General features: G+C 38.3%; 1 protein-coding gene across 13 annotated transcripts in view; it reads right to left on the bottom strand.

Moving 5' to 3' along the window:
* HERC1 (HECT and RLD domain containing E3 ubiquitin protein ligase family member 1) overlaps window positions 1-13,163 on the bottom strand; it is a 179,807-nt gene extending 166,644 nt beyond the window's left edge. For 8 of the 13 annotated variants that reach the window (XM_045810686.2, XM_045810698.2, XM_045810694.2 and 5 more), the window contains exon 1: window positions 13,009-13,163. The gene's annotated coding sequence lies outside the window, so the exon portion shown is untranslated. Of the gene's footprint in view, window positions 1-3; window positions 547-12,975 lie in introns of those variants that run through there. The other 5 variants (XM_045810689.2, XM_087856880.1, XM_045810687.2 and 2 more) reach the window with 4 other exon arrangements.
* Between the last annotated feature and the right edge of the window lie 382 nt (window positions 13,164-13,545).

Genomic DNA, 13,545 nt, shown 5'->3' with positions numbered 1-13,545 from the left:
TACTCATCAGCAGCAGCCATTTTTCTTTATTCTTTGTTCAAATCCTCTAAGCCAGCATTTCCCAAAATTTGTTTCCTTTAGAAAATCTGTTCCACTAGTTCTTCAAGACGTTATGAGGAGGGGAAAAAAAGGTTCAGAGATCAAATAAATTTGGAAAAGGCTGTGTTAATGTTAAACAGGTTTCTTTTACATATTAATATGCACTATTACATTTCAAGAGAGCGTGAAGTGCACAAAGTTCACCAAGTTTATTTGACCCCAAAACCCTTTTGTCAAGGAACCACATTAGGAAATGCGGGGGCTCCAGGTCTTCACAACCTTTAACACAAAATATTCTGTTATATAAACTCAACATGTTTAAAATCTAATTCAAACACAAGGCCTGTTCTCAAATTCTTGCCGAGAAATCTGGCTCAAGAAACCAGTAATTGCTGCCCTGCACAAATGACTTTTGAAATTTCTGAATATGAATACTGACTTCTAAAAAGAACAGACACCAATGGCCAGCTAGCTACACGTGCTAAGTCACAAGATACTATCTCATGATGGCATGTTAACTTATTTATTGGCCAAACATCCTTTAAACAAATTATTATTCTAATTATTCAATTTTCCTAAGTAGTCTCTGAATTTTCAGTAATAAAGACTTGTACTCTTCCCTTAAAGGAATCTCACCACAGAACCTTGTCAATCATATCCCAGAATCAGTTTGAGCATAAATGCAATGCCCTAAATATACAATCTACATTGCTGAAGAACTATCCAAAATAACACCACTTAATACATGAAAACGAAACAATAGAACTTCACTATTCTGCAATCCCTGATGAATTAATAAATTGAAACAATGCTCATCAATAGCTGCTAACATCCGAAGAGATAAGACAACCTTATGTATCTCCTGAAACACAAACCACTCCTATGAAGTACTCCTACAATAAGAACAAAACTCTGACAAATCTATCAATTTACAGGAAATCAGCAGACAGAATAACATATTAAATGACATTAGAGAAATGCAATCAGCAAAATGAGACTATGGGAAACTTCCCAGACCAAACAACAGAGTCTCTTTTAACAAAAAAAAAAACTTTAAGGAAAAAAAAGATATATATACACATACGTATATATATACATACACATACAAGTACGTATGTAAAATAATCAGAAAAATATGAAACCTGATTACATATTTGGTGATACTAAGAACTTGCTATGAATTTATTTTGGTATGATAATGGTATTTTGCTTATTTTATGAAAAGAGAGAGACTCTTAGAAATCCAAACTGAAATATCTGAAATTTACAAATTAAAAACATGTCTATGCTTAGGATTTGGCACAAAAGAGTCCAGGGATTGGGGGTAGGATGGTAGAGAACAGAAATACAAAGGAAACAAGGCTGCCTATAACTCCTGAAGCTCCATTATGAGTACATGGGAGCTCTTTATACTATTCTTTCTGTTTTATATTAACATGTTTAAAAACTTTGTAATAAAAAGGTTGGTTTGGTTTTTTTTTAATGCTGTCTGGGAACTGAATTACCTGCCTAGTACTGTAAATAGTCTCTACATATTCCTACAATAGATTAATGCACAGTCAGGCATAAGTGAATATAAATTTTCCATGACCAAATTATATTTATAAAATTATAAGAAATCATTTGACATGAATTTCACTAACACTCAACATGCTAAACTCTCTTATATAATGACTGCTATTTGCAAGCCTGTTTCTATCCAACCAATTTATGGCTTTCTATGAAAAAAATACATTGTTTCAGTATACTTTTTTAGTTTTTATTTATTAAATAAAGCAACAGTCACAAAAACTTGCAGACAATATTGCAAAGTCATCACTATCTTTCCAGTTCTAGCGGCCTATGGTACTTCTGGAATTTATCATTAGCAGACTTATTGCATAAGTGCACCAGCTCACTGAGCTCCAAAAGAACTAGTTTTATCTTGTGTACGAAAACCCTTTCCTGCCTTCCTACTCTGAAATAAAGAGCCAAACCAACAGATGGCAGACCAAGAGGGAGGGGGTGGTGATTAAGGAGGCAGTTATAAGAGAGCACTGGGGAAAAAGAAAATAACCCTGGAACTGAAAGATATAAGAACATAAGAATACAAAATATCAGCAATTCCTTAGATTTTTGCAAAACAAAGTCACATTCTGTCAATCATCAACTACTTTAAAGGGAAGTGATTCTGTGAATTTGCATCTGATTTATTCCTTTATACTGTGTACCTTTAAGAGTTTTGAAAAGTCCCTCTTAATATCTCAGACCAATTTAAGTTAACCAAAGCAATTCAAACTATTTCCAAAATAAACAAGGGAAACAGGGGACCTACTGAACTTTTATCAGCATTTCACTACGACTATACATTCACATCAGCCTTTTCAGAAGCTACCAAACTTTTTTTTTTACTTCAAAAAAGTAAAACACTCTACCTCTATCCTAATCTACAATACAATAAAAAAAAAAAAGTCAACATTACTGCAGCCTAACTGGTAGAAGGTTTTCATTAAAATATTAGTTTAAAAAACATGACAATAGTGTTGCCATTAGAATTATAGTTTTAATCTAAATTATATTTCTTAAAAACAGCTAGGCTTTCAGTATAACATTAAGAACATGCCAATTATAACAGGCCACCTTTGCCCATTCATCATGCCATGTTATCTTCTGTTTCCAGATTAAGCAATTTCTAATCACATATTTAAGAGATCAAGCCCATTAACACCATACAGTGCAAAAGTTCAGGGGCACCTGGATGGCTCAGTCAGTTAAGCGTCTGCCTTCAGCTCAGGTCACAAACCCTGGGTCCTGGGACTGAGCCCCAGATAGGGCTCCTTGCTCAGTGGAGTCTACTTCTCCCTCTCCCCACCCCACCCCGCTCACTAGTGCTCTTTCTCTCAAATAAATAAAACCTTAAAAAAATAAAAAAATGTGGAAGTCCACCACTCACACTCTGGCAGTTTTAAAAAGAAATAGCAACTTCCTTTATCAACAGAGAACCTAATAAAAGAAGGTCTAGCAATTAAAGGTTATTCAAGGGCTCATTCCTCAAAGCTACCTCTCTCCTCTGGAGAAGCTTGTTAAATATCAGAATATCTACCCTATCTATCTCACAGAGGTATTATGAAGATCAACTGAGAAAATCGTTACCAAAGTACTTTGCAAACTAGAAGCCATATATACTACATAAATATACACATACACACAAATGTAAGTCATTACTATTTCACTATCTGATTGTACTCTGGACAGTTCTGCAGACTAAACTTGCACCTTAAAATCATTAGGTTTCAAGGTCTACCAAGAAAAACTTCATGTTCCAGGGCATAAAGATTCACTAATATTCACCCCTCTATATCAATGCCCAGTCCTTATACCAATTATTGTTCTAACATCTATTCCTCCTCTTTGGCAGAACAGAACTAGAGACATTCTTCAAGAATTCAGAACAACATGTGGCACCTAAATTCTGTCTGTCACAGTGAGTTCCTCAACACCTATGTAGAATGGTCTTGCCCAAATATTAGTTGAATAGGATTTTATTTAAGGACTTTTAGACTTTTTTTATTTTAGGACTTTTAGAAGCACTGGAATGAGTAAGACATATAGGTTCATGCTCTCATGGAGTTTACATTCTACTGAGGAAGACAAATAATAAACAAGTAGACAAGTAAGCCATTAAATTTCAGGAAGCACAAGTGCAAAAAAATAAAAAAGAGACAAGGAGAGTGGAGGGGAGATGATCACTATTTTTTATAGTGTGATGACTGACAATTTCTCTAAAGAGGTAAATTCTGAGAACTCTTCTTTAAGCAAACACTTGAATGATGTGAGGGAGGAAGACCTGAGAGAAGAGCACTCCGAGCTGAGCAAGAACAACTACTCAGCCCTGGGAATGCACCTGTCATGATCAAAGAATATAAGGAATTCAGTGTAGCACAAGCGGAATGAACAGAGGTAGGCAGGGATTAACTACATCAGGTAGTGCCTTGTAAATTGGTTGTTACTTTAATTGCAGAAGGAAGTCACTGTAAAGTATTAAATAGAGGAGTGGCCTGATTGATAGTTAAAAAGATCATTCTAGCTACAAGTGGAGAATAGACTGTCAGAGATCAAGTGAGAAAGCAGGGAAACCAGTTAAAAGACTACTGTACTTATCTAAGCAGGAGATGATGGTAGTTTAAACCAAAGTTATAAGGTAGAGATGATATATATGGTCAGATTAGAAAGCTATTCAAAAAATAAAGTCAAGAGGTTTTGCTGATGGGCTTGTTATAGGGTATGGAAAAAAGAGAAAAATCACAACTGACACACCTAGGCTTTTGGGCCAAGTAACTAGCTGAATGGTCCAACCATTTACTAAGAGCTGACTGAGAGGAAATGATGAGGACAGAAATCATACCTTCTTTATTGTACAAATTCAGTCTGAGATGCCTATTAGACAGTCAATGAAATATGAAATAAGCAGATGAACTTTAACACTGGACCTCAGGAAAGGGGTCTGGGCTGAAGACATAAATGTGGAAGTCAATCAGCATAGAGAGTTTTTAAAGCCACAAAAATGGATAAATGTAGATTGGAAAGATTTGTTTAATCCTCACATTAGCCCTATGATGTAGCAACTACTATTATTCTCATTTTTATAGATCAGGAAGCTAAAAGACTAAGGCTTGTCCAACATCACTCTGCTAGCAAGTGGCAGAATTAGAAGGGAAAAAAAAACAAACAGATCTGACTACAGTGACGATGACCTTTCTCAATTAAATTTCATCATTTAAACCAGAGAACTTGAAGTGAATATTGGAGTGAATATCTTCACAATTCTCCCAAGGTTGGTACATACCCAGTGCCATTCTAGATGCACTGGAGAGAACTTAATTCTTTACAAACAGTGACTGTCCAAATGTCCTAGAGCATTTAGTTCTCTCATGAAACCCCCTCTGAGAGAAAAAAACAAAACAAAACTCTACTATTATTCTATTCTTCTTCTACTACTACTACTACTACTACTACTACTACTACTACTGGGAATAGTACCACTACTACTACTAGGAATTCTTTAAAATGAGAAAGAGATTGGTGAACAATGTAAGTTACCCCCCTATGACTTTTCATGGCCTTCTCTTTGTAACCAGTAAAATCAAGTGTCATTTGGGGTTTTTATAGCAACAAAAGTTAATTTTATTTTAAGACTACACAGACCTCTGCTGGTTCCATTCACAATCAGCACCTAGCATCTTTTCTTAAGAACACCTGGTCATCAAGGGCGCCTGGGTGGCTCAGCCGTTAAGCGTCTGCCTTCGGCTCAGGGCGTAATCCCAGAGTCCTGGGATCCAGCCCCGCATCCAGCTCCGCATCCAGCCCCGCATCCAGTCCCGCATCCAGTCCGGCATCAAGTCCCGCATCAAGTCCCACATCGGGCTCCTCCACTGAGAGCCTGCTTCCTCCTCTCCTACTCCCCCTGCTTGTGTTCCCTCTCTCGCTGGCTGTCTCTCTCTCTGTCAAATAAATAAATAAAAATCTTTAAAAAAAAAAAAAAAGAACACCAGTTCATCAGAAAACTAGAATGTAAGCTCCTCTGGTGCAAGATTTTGTTGTTTTTTGTATAGACCTGTCAAATCACCTGTTCTACACCTGAAACTAATGTAACCTCGTGTGCCAACCATAGTTAATTAAAAAAAAAAAAAAGAATCTTTGTTTTTTCATTAATGTGTCCCCAGCACTTGAAAAGTATTTTTTCTGGGAAAGAACCTAAATTTCCAGCTGAGCAGAACTTGTTACCTTGTAAGCTGGGGATGTTTTTCATTTTGCCTTAGTATCTTGGTCCCACTAAATTCTGGTAAGATTATCCTAAATCCAGAACTATAAATTTTCATTTCATCTTCCTTAAGATTAACCTTCTTTCTTATGGAAATATAAAAGGTTCCAGATACAGCCTTACTGGTCAAATAACTACCATACCATGATTTCAATATCTACTGTGTGTACTATTCAAAATAACTAGCATGTAATGTGAACCAAAACGACTGTATAATACATACTCTGCAGAAAAGAATATTCTCCTTCAATTTCAGTTATCCTTTGGTAAACTCCACAAGTATTTCAGAGCATGGGTACTATAAATCAATGCAGCAACTCTACTAAATGCAAAAGGTTTCAATGAGCAATCCTGGCTAGATCAGAAATGCATTCCACTTGCACACAACAACTATCAGTGTAATATTAATGGACAATTTATTTCATTTTCAAGCAATAAGAACCTGCCAATGACAGGCATTAAGTGCCCCTACACAATAGGTTCAGGTCACTGAAATGACTACAGAGCATTTTTACAAATCAGTCACCTCTTGCAATAAATAAATAAATAAAAATACCTCAACACCTTCTCTGTTGGTGAGGTTATAGGGAAAACAGATTTCTCATACATTATCAGTGGGAATGCAAATGAGTACACTTCTGTAATATCTAACACAACTACATACAGTAGTTTCCCCTTATCCAAAGGGGATATGTTCCAAGACCCCCAGTGATGCCTGATAGTACCAAATCCTATATATAGTATGTTTTTTCCTACACATACCTATGATAAGGTTTAATTTATAAATTAAGCAGAGTAAGAGATTAACAACAATAATAATAAAATAGGATAATTATAACAATACAATTGACCCTTGAACCAAAATGCAGGGGTTGGGGGCACGAATACCCCATGCAGTTGAAAATCTGCATGTAACTTTCGACTCTCCAGAACTTAACTACTAAAAGCCTACTGTTGATCAGAAGCCTTACTGATAACATAAGCAGTCAATTAACACATATTTTGGACATATGTATTATATATTGTATTCTTACAATAAAGTAAGCTAAAGAAAAGAAAATGTTACTAAGAAAATCATAAGGAAGAGAAAATACATTTACAGTACTGTGTGGACATAGGCAGTTCAAACCCATGTTGTCCAAAGGTCAACTACATACTATAATAAAAGTTATCTGAGGGGTGCTGGCTGGCTCAGTGGATAGAGCATGAAACTCTTGATCTCAAGGTCGTGAGTTCAAGCCCCACTTTGGATGTGGAGCCTACTTTTTAAAAAAAGTTATGTGAACGTGGTCTCTCAAAACATTTTATTGTACTGTACTCAATCTTATGGTGATGTGAGATGATAAAATGCCTACATGATGAGATCAAGTGAGGTGATGAGTTAGGCTGTGATGTGGCATTAGGCTACTTACTGACCTTCTTTCTGACTATACATCAGGAGAAGGATCATCTGCTTCTGGACCACTGTTGACCACCAGCAAGTGAAACCACAGAAAGAGAACTTATAGACATACAGGGATTCCTGCATGCTCAACTTTTGACCTAGCAATCCCACTTATAGAAATCTACCTTGAAGATACACCTCTAACAAAACAAAAATACATATGCACAGGTCAGTTACTGCAATACTCTTTATAGTTGCAAAATATAGGAAATTACCTAAATGTACATACATAAAAGAATGGTTGAATAAATTAGGATAAATCTGCAGAGTAGAGTGTTGTACAGCTATAAAAAAGAATGAGGAATATCTACTAAGAAGAATGAACTAATTTGGAGTGACTTCCAGGATATCCAGTGATTTCCAGTAAGTAAAAAAAGTAAAGTGCAAAAGAAAAAGAGGAAAAAGCAAACAGTTGGGCAGTTCCTCAGAAAGTTAAACACAAAGTTATCATACGACCCAGCAATTCCATGCCTAGGTATATACCCAAGGAACTAAAAATATATGTCCACACAAAAACTTGTTCATGAATGTTCACAGCAGTATTATTCACTACTGCCAAAAAATGGAAAACCAAATGTCCATGAAATGAGGCATAGATGAATAAAATGTGATATATGCATATACTGGAGTATCACTCAGCCATAAAAAGGAATGGAGTATGGATACGTGCTACATGAATGAACACTGAAAAAATCATGCTAAGTGAAAGAAGCCAGGCACAAAAGTCAACATATTACATGATTCCATTTACATGAAATGTTCAAAATAGACAAATTCACACAAACATTAACTAGGGCTAAGGAAGGTGGAATGGGAAATGACTGCTAATAGATACAGGGTTTCTTTTTGGAGTGGTGAAAATATTTTTGAATTAGATGGTGGTAACGGCTGCACAACCTTGTGAACACACGAAAAACCAATGAATTGTACACTTTAGAAGGGTAAGTTTGGTGGTATGTGAACTGTATCTCAATTAAAATTGTATAAGAAAAAAAGAAAGGAATATAACAAAACACAATCTGTTCCTTTGCACAAAAAATAATACAAGGCTAAACCAAAAAAACTGAAGAGACTAGTTACCTAAAGGGCAAGGAAAACAGATTGGGTAAAGAGGATGGAGGTGGGAATCAGGCAGTAGGAATAAGGAGTGACATTTCTCTGACTCTATCTTTTTATGTAGTAATGTTTAGTAATAGTAATGTTTAATATACCTAAATAAATAAAGAATCAAAATCAACCAGGATTGAGGGGCAACCCAAAATGGAATATAAAGAGTAAGAAAAGAACCAAACTGCATTACGAATGAGTAACATAACACTCAAAGGAGTGGGGAACAAAAGAACTAACCTAAAAAACTTTGGAAAATAATATTTTGACTAGATACCGTGAGGTTAAAGACAAAAAAAACAAAACAAACAAACAAAAAAACTGTACTCTAATTAGCAAATATGTTTCTCATAAGGGTAATGGGTTAGCAATCAGTAACTAGTTGATGTGCATTATAAAAGTGAACAAGTGTGATATTATTTATTATCTATATGATCTATTGTCTACAGATAACGAGAGCCAGATTTTCACTATCAGAAAATAGTTACAATAAGAAATGAGTAAAGGTTAGAATGAACCTTGTGGTGTTGGACTACGCTAGAAGCCATCAATATGAACTCATCATTTTTAATATATAGAGAAAGAGAAATATAGAAATAAACGTGTGTGTGTGCTCACTTGCATGTGTGGGAGGGTTAGTATATACACCTATATTTCCTAGCACTGTCCTCTGAGGGCCTAGGGGCAATGACACCCCAGTGAGTACACCTGGCATCCAAATCTTCATTTAAATTCTATTCTCCGGGGTGCCTGGGTGGCTCAGCCGTTAAGCGGCTGCCTTTGGCTCAGGTCATGATCCCAGGGTCCTGGGATCGAGCCCCACATCGGGCTCCCTGCTTGGTGGGAAGCCTGCTTCTCCCTCTCCCACTCCCCTTGCTTGTGTTCCCTCTCTCGCTGTCTCTGTCAAATAAATAAATAAAATCTTTTAAAATAAATAAATAAATTCTATTCTCCAATAAAAAGAATCAGAGTTCCTTAGACAAGCTGTTGATTCCAGGACTGGTACAAGGGAAGATACAACATGAGTGAGAAATAGCCTATGATACCAGAATATAAGGAAGTGCTCGAAAGAGAGTGAAGGCCAACTTGAAAAGGCTCTTAATGGCCAAAGCTGGAACAATTTGAGCAATAAAAAAATACTATTGGGTTATAACATGTAGAATAAAACAAATACCAATGAGATTATAATTACATAACTAAATAACTGAATAAACAAATGAGAAAGAGTTATCTCTTCCTAACAGAAAAATTCCAATAATATGTTTAAAAAAAGGGGGGGGGGATATAAAATCACCATTAGGTAAACACAACAATAACTGTTGCAGACAGTTATCAACACATGCTAAAATCAGCAGGAGAAAGTTTGAGGAGAAACAGTATATCTGCATGGTCTCAAAGTATCTCCCCGAAGATATGTATCAAAAGGAAGAACAGTAACTTTACAGTGGAAAACAAAGCAGAAGCCACCTTAGCAAAGTAATCAAGGTTAAAACACCACTAGCAATAAGACATATCAACACCATGTACCCTCTAAAATGATGCACTGAGGACACACCATTTGTGGTTTTCTTGCAAACATACATAAGTACAATCTAATCATGAGAAATCATCAGACAAACCCAAAATGAGAAAAATTCTACAAATCAATTGACAGTACTCATCTAAAAATGTCAAGACCATGAAAGACAATGAAAAACTGAGGAACTATCACAGATTGGAGGAGATGAGGAAAATACCACAACTAAATTCAATGAATTAGGTTGTGGAACAGAAAAAACACATTAGGGGGGAAACGTGAAAATGCAATAAAGTCTGTAGTTTAGTTAATTGTATTATACCAATGCTAATTTCCTCGTTTTGATCATTGTACTATGGTTATGTAAATCATCAACATCAGGGGATGATGTAGGAAAAACATTATATAGGAACTCTCTGTACTATCTTTGCAACACTTCTGTAAGTCTCCCATTATTTCAAAATAAACAGTTAAAAATAAATAAAATCCATCAATTGATCATCTTACCCAACTGTCATATTTTCTTGCTCAGGGATCTCATCTATAATTTAATATTGATTCATTTAGAGGGCCCAGTAAGTGACAGCAGAAAATAACTAAAATCATAAAAATCATATCTGGCATCTAAAAAGTAAATTAGCTACTTTATGTTCCCTTATACTTTTCTTAGTCGAAAAAAATTTGCTAGCTGTGTGACTTTACTGGCTTTGCAAACTTCTTTTTAAGGGACGTGACCAATCTGTTGTTTTGAACATCATGATAATCTGCAGAATGTGCCCATAACACATTTCATTTGTCTGTTAAGCCAAAGTTTTATTTACAGTTAAAAAATTATCTTTAACAGGTTATAGTAAGTTTTTTACTTATTATTACATAGTTGTCCAACTATAAAATTCAAACTGTTTCACAAGTCAATTTGCTTTTATCCTAACACAAACTTCTCTCCACACACCAAACCACAAAGTCTTCATTATTGTTATTTTACTGAGAAACCTGAATTTTAAAAGATCCACTGTTCAATGCATCGAGTCTTTTTTTTTTTTTAATAATATTAAGAAGGAGTAATTTTGTCTTTTTGGGAAAAAATGCGTGAGACATTAGAATTCAATTGCTATTTATTATTTACATCCTCTACTAACCAATCCAGCCCAGGCAAGAACACAGTCTTTGAAATTCCTTTATTCAAATAGGATTTGCAGAAAATATTTATATTAATAAACAAACTAAGTGACCCATTTACATTTGCTTTCTCCTCATGCACCACCAGGATGCCTGCATTGGGAGTGGAATACATGACCAGCAAATGAATCGGTAAGTGTCACATGTAAACAGCATGACTAGAAATTTAAAAAGCAAAGTGATAAGAGAACCTTAGGAAAAGCAAAATTCATAAAAGTTTAGAATTACAAAAGGCCTTAATAGGCCATTTAATCCATTCCAATGACAACCCCAGACAAATGACACTGTTCTATTTTTTAAAGCTGCCAGATTTCCAACCTCCCTACATGTTTCATTCTACCATATAATCCTGTCATATAATTTGGGAGAAATATTAGAAGACTATTCTTTGCCCTACCTAATGCTTTCTTTTCTCAAATAATACATTTTAACTCACTCCCAAGATAAATCCATGTATAGGTGCATTATATGTGTGTGTACATACAGACAGACACCCAGGACACTCAATTTTGCTTGTAAAAACTCACACCATAGAAACCTACCTAATCAAAGGCACATATCCATCCCATCCCAATCACAAAGGCACTATAACAAACAGTGTCACATAACGATTTTGGTCTAAAAATAACCAATGGAAATCAATGTTATAAAACCTTGAGGTAAACAGGTTTCCTCCAACTGGGAATAATCATAGTTTGCCTTCCACAAACACTGCTCTTTTCAGCGCCCACCACAGGAAAAACTGTAAAAACACTTATGTACTACATCCAAGCAATACTAATTTTTTAACTTCTGATTTTTAAAACCATCTATCTAACAATCACTTTGGAAGAGAGTCCAATGAAAGAGATAGAGATGACAGAGTACAGCCACTGAGAATGAACAAGTAACCAGTTTTAATCAAGTGGGCCAAAGCGACTCAAATAAATCATTCTGAAACATATATAGAATGGGGGAAGTCCCCAATCAATGATGAGCCAAGGACTACCCGAAAAAATTAAGTGTCTCTTAGGAAACACACCAAAATGGTAACCATGAAATGCTATCTCTGGAAATGGAATTACAAAAACGAGTTAGTTCAGATTTGGTATTCCTAGAATTCTGATTATCCATATTTTCTACAGAACTATAGACATTATTTTAAAATTAAGGCAAATTCTGTCCCTGTTCACAGCTCTCTGGGTTGGACAGCATGTCTTTTACATAACCTCCTGGGAAAGGTGGTACCAGTTCCGGTCCTCGTGTCTCCCAAGAACCTACCACCCACCACAGAAAAGGTTTCACCATGTTCCCTGGGACAGCTCTTGTCATCATCATCCTCATCTCACCCACAGACAAAACAATGCATTTCGTCTCCCTTTCTGGTAGCACAGGCTTTATAAATTGCTATTTACCGAGGCGGGAGATTGGAGAAAGGGTTACCTGATGATGAGCTGCCCCCACCCAAAAGCAGAGGAAAGGAGAAAGACACGTCGTCCCCACCTCCACCCCTCAAAAGGCGGCCGGCGACGGAGGGACACTGGGGTCGTGGCTCTCCCGAAAGACAGTCGGGCCGCGGCGCCCCGACCCTAGCCCCGGCCGGGGGAGGGGCCCTCGTTAGCGGATAAAGGGGTGGGGGAGAAGGTCAGAGACCCGACCCCCGAGGGGCAAGTACAGCAAGCCGCCGGAGGGGCGGGTCCCTCTACCCCTTCGGGCGAGCGGCTGGCTTCTAAGGCGGCTCTGAAAGCGCTTGGGCTGCGGGAGGCCTCTGAGGCCGGGCGCCCCGCACAGCGCCGGGAGGGTTCCCTCAGGCCTCTGCCTGCCGCCCACCCGGGACCCCGGCGGCCCCCGTTCGGCCGCGGCCCGGGAACAGCCCCGGCCGGCCTTGCCCGGCCCGTAGGACGCACGCACAGGCGGCCAGGAGGGCAGAAGAAGAGGCGTTACCGTACGCGGCCCCGGAGCTGATGGAGGTGGGGCGCGGCTCCGGCTACCCGAGCCCGGCTCAGCAGCGGCTGCGGCGGCCGCGTCCTTTATTTTTGCTGCAGCAGCGGCGACTTGTCAAAGGGAAAGACGTAAGAGGCGGCGGCAGCGGCGGCGGGCAAATCTCGCGGGATTTGGGCGGAACTCTCGCGCAGTCTTGACCGCTCGCCCCGCCCCCCCAAACCCTGCGCGGGAGGCCAGAAGGGCTGGGGGAGGAGCACCTGAGTGGGGTTGCGGGAGGAGGGAAGAAGGGAAGGAGATTTAATGGCGGGGGACGGGGGTAAGTGTTGACTTAGGTTCTGGGGACGCCTTGCCACCGCGCTGTCCTCGCCTTTTAGCCCTTGCGGAGTCCAGACAGCCCCGTGCGTCCGCGGGGGCCGGACTCCGCTTATGAGGCACAATTGGGGACGTTTCACAAAGGCGGGTGAGGAGTTACGGGCCATCCGGGGCTCCCCGTTTTCCCCGTAGTGGGTGAGGAAGACCCCCACTGCCCGCAGTCCG

The sequence above is a fragment of the Ursus americanus genome, chromosome 28, assembly GCF_024610735.1.
Source record: "Ursus americanus isolate L20-20 chromosome 28, mUrsAme1.1.p, whole genome shotgun sequence".
Taxonomy (NCBI): domain Eukaryota; kingdom Metazoa; phylum Chordata; class Mammalia; order Carnivora; family Ursidae; genus Ursus; species Ursus americanus.
The sequence above is the reverse complement of the archived record's forward strand: the minus strand, read 5'-3'. Positions and strand labels throughout refer to the sequence as shown.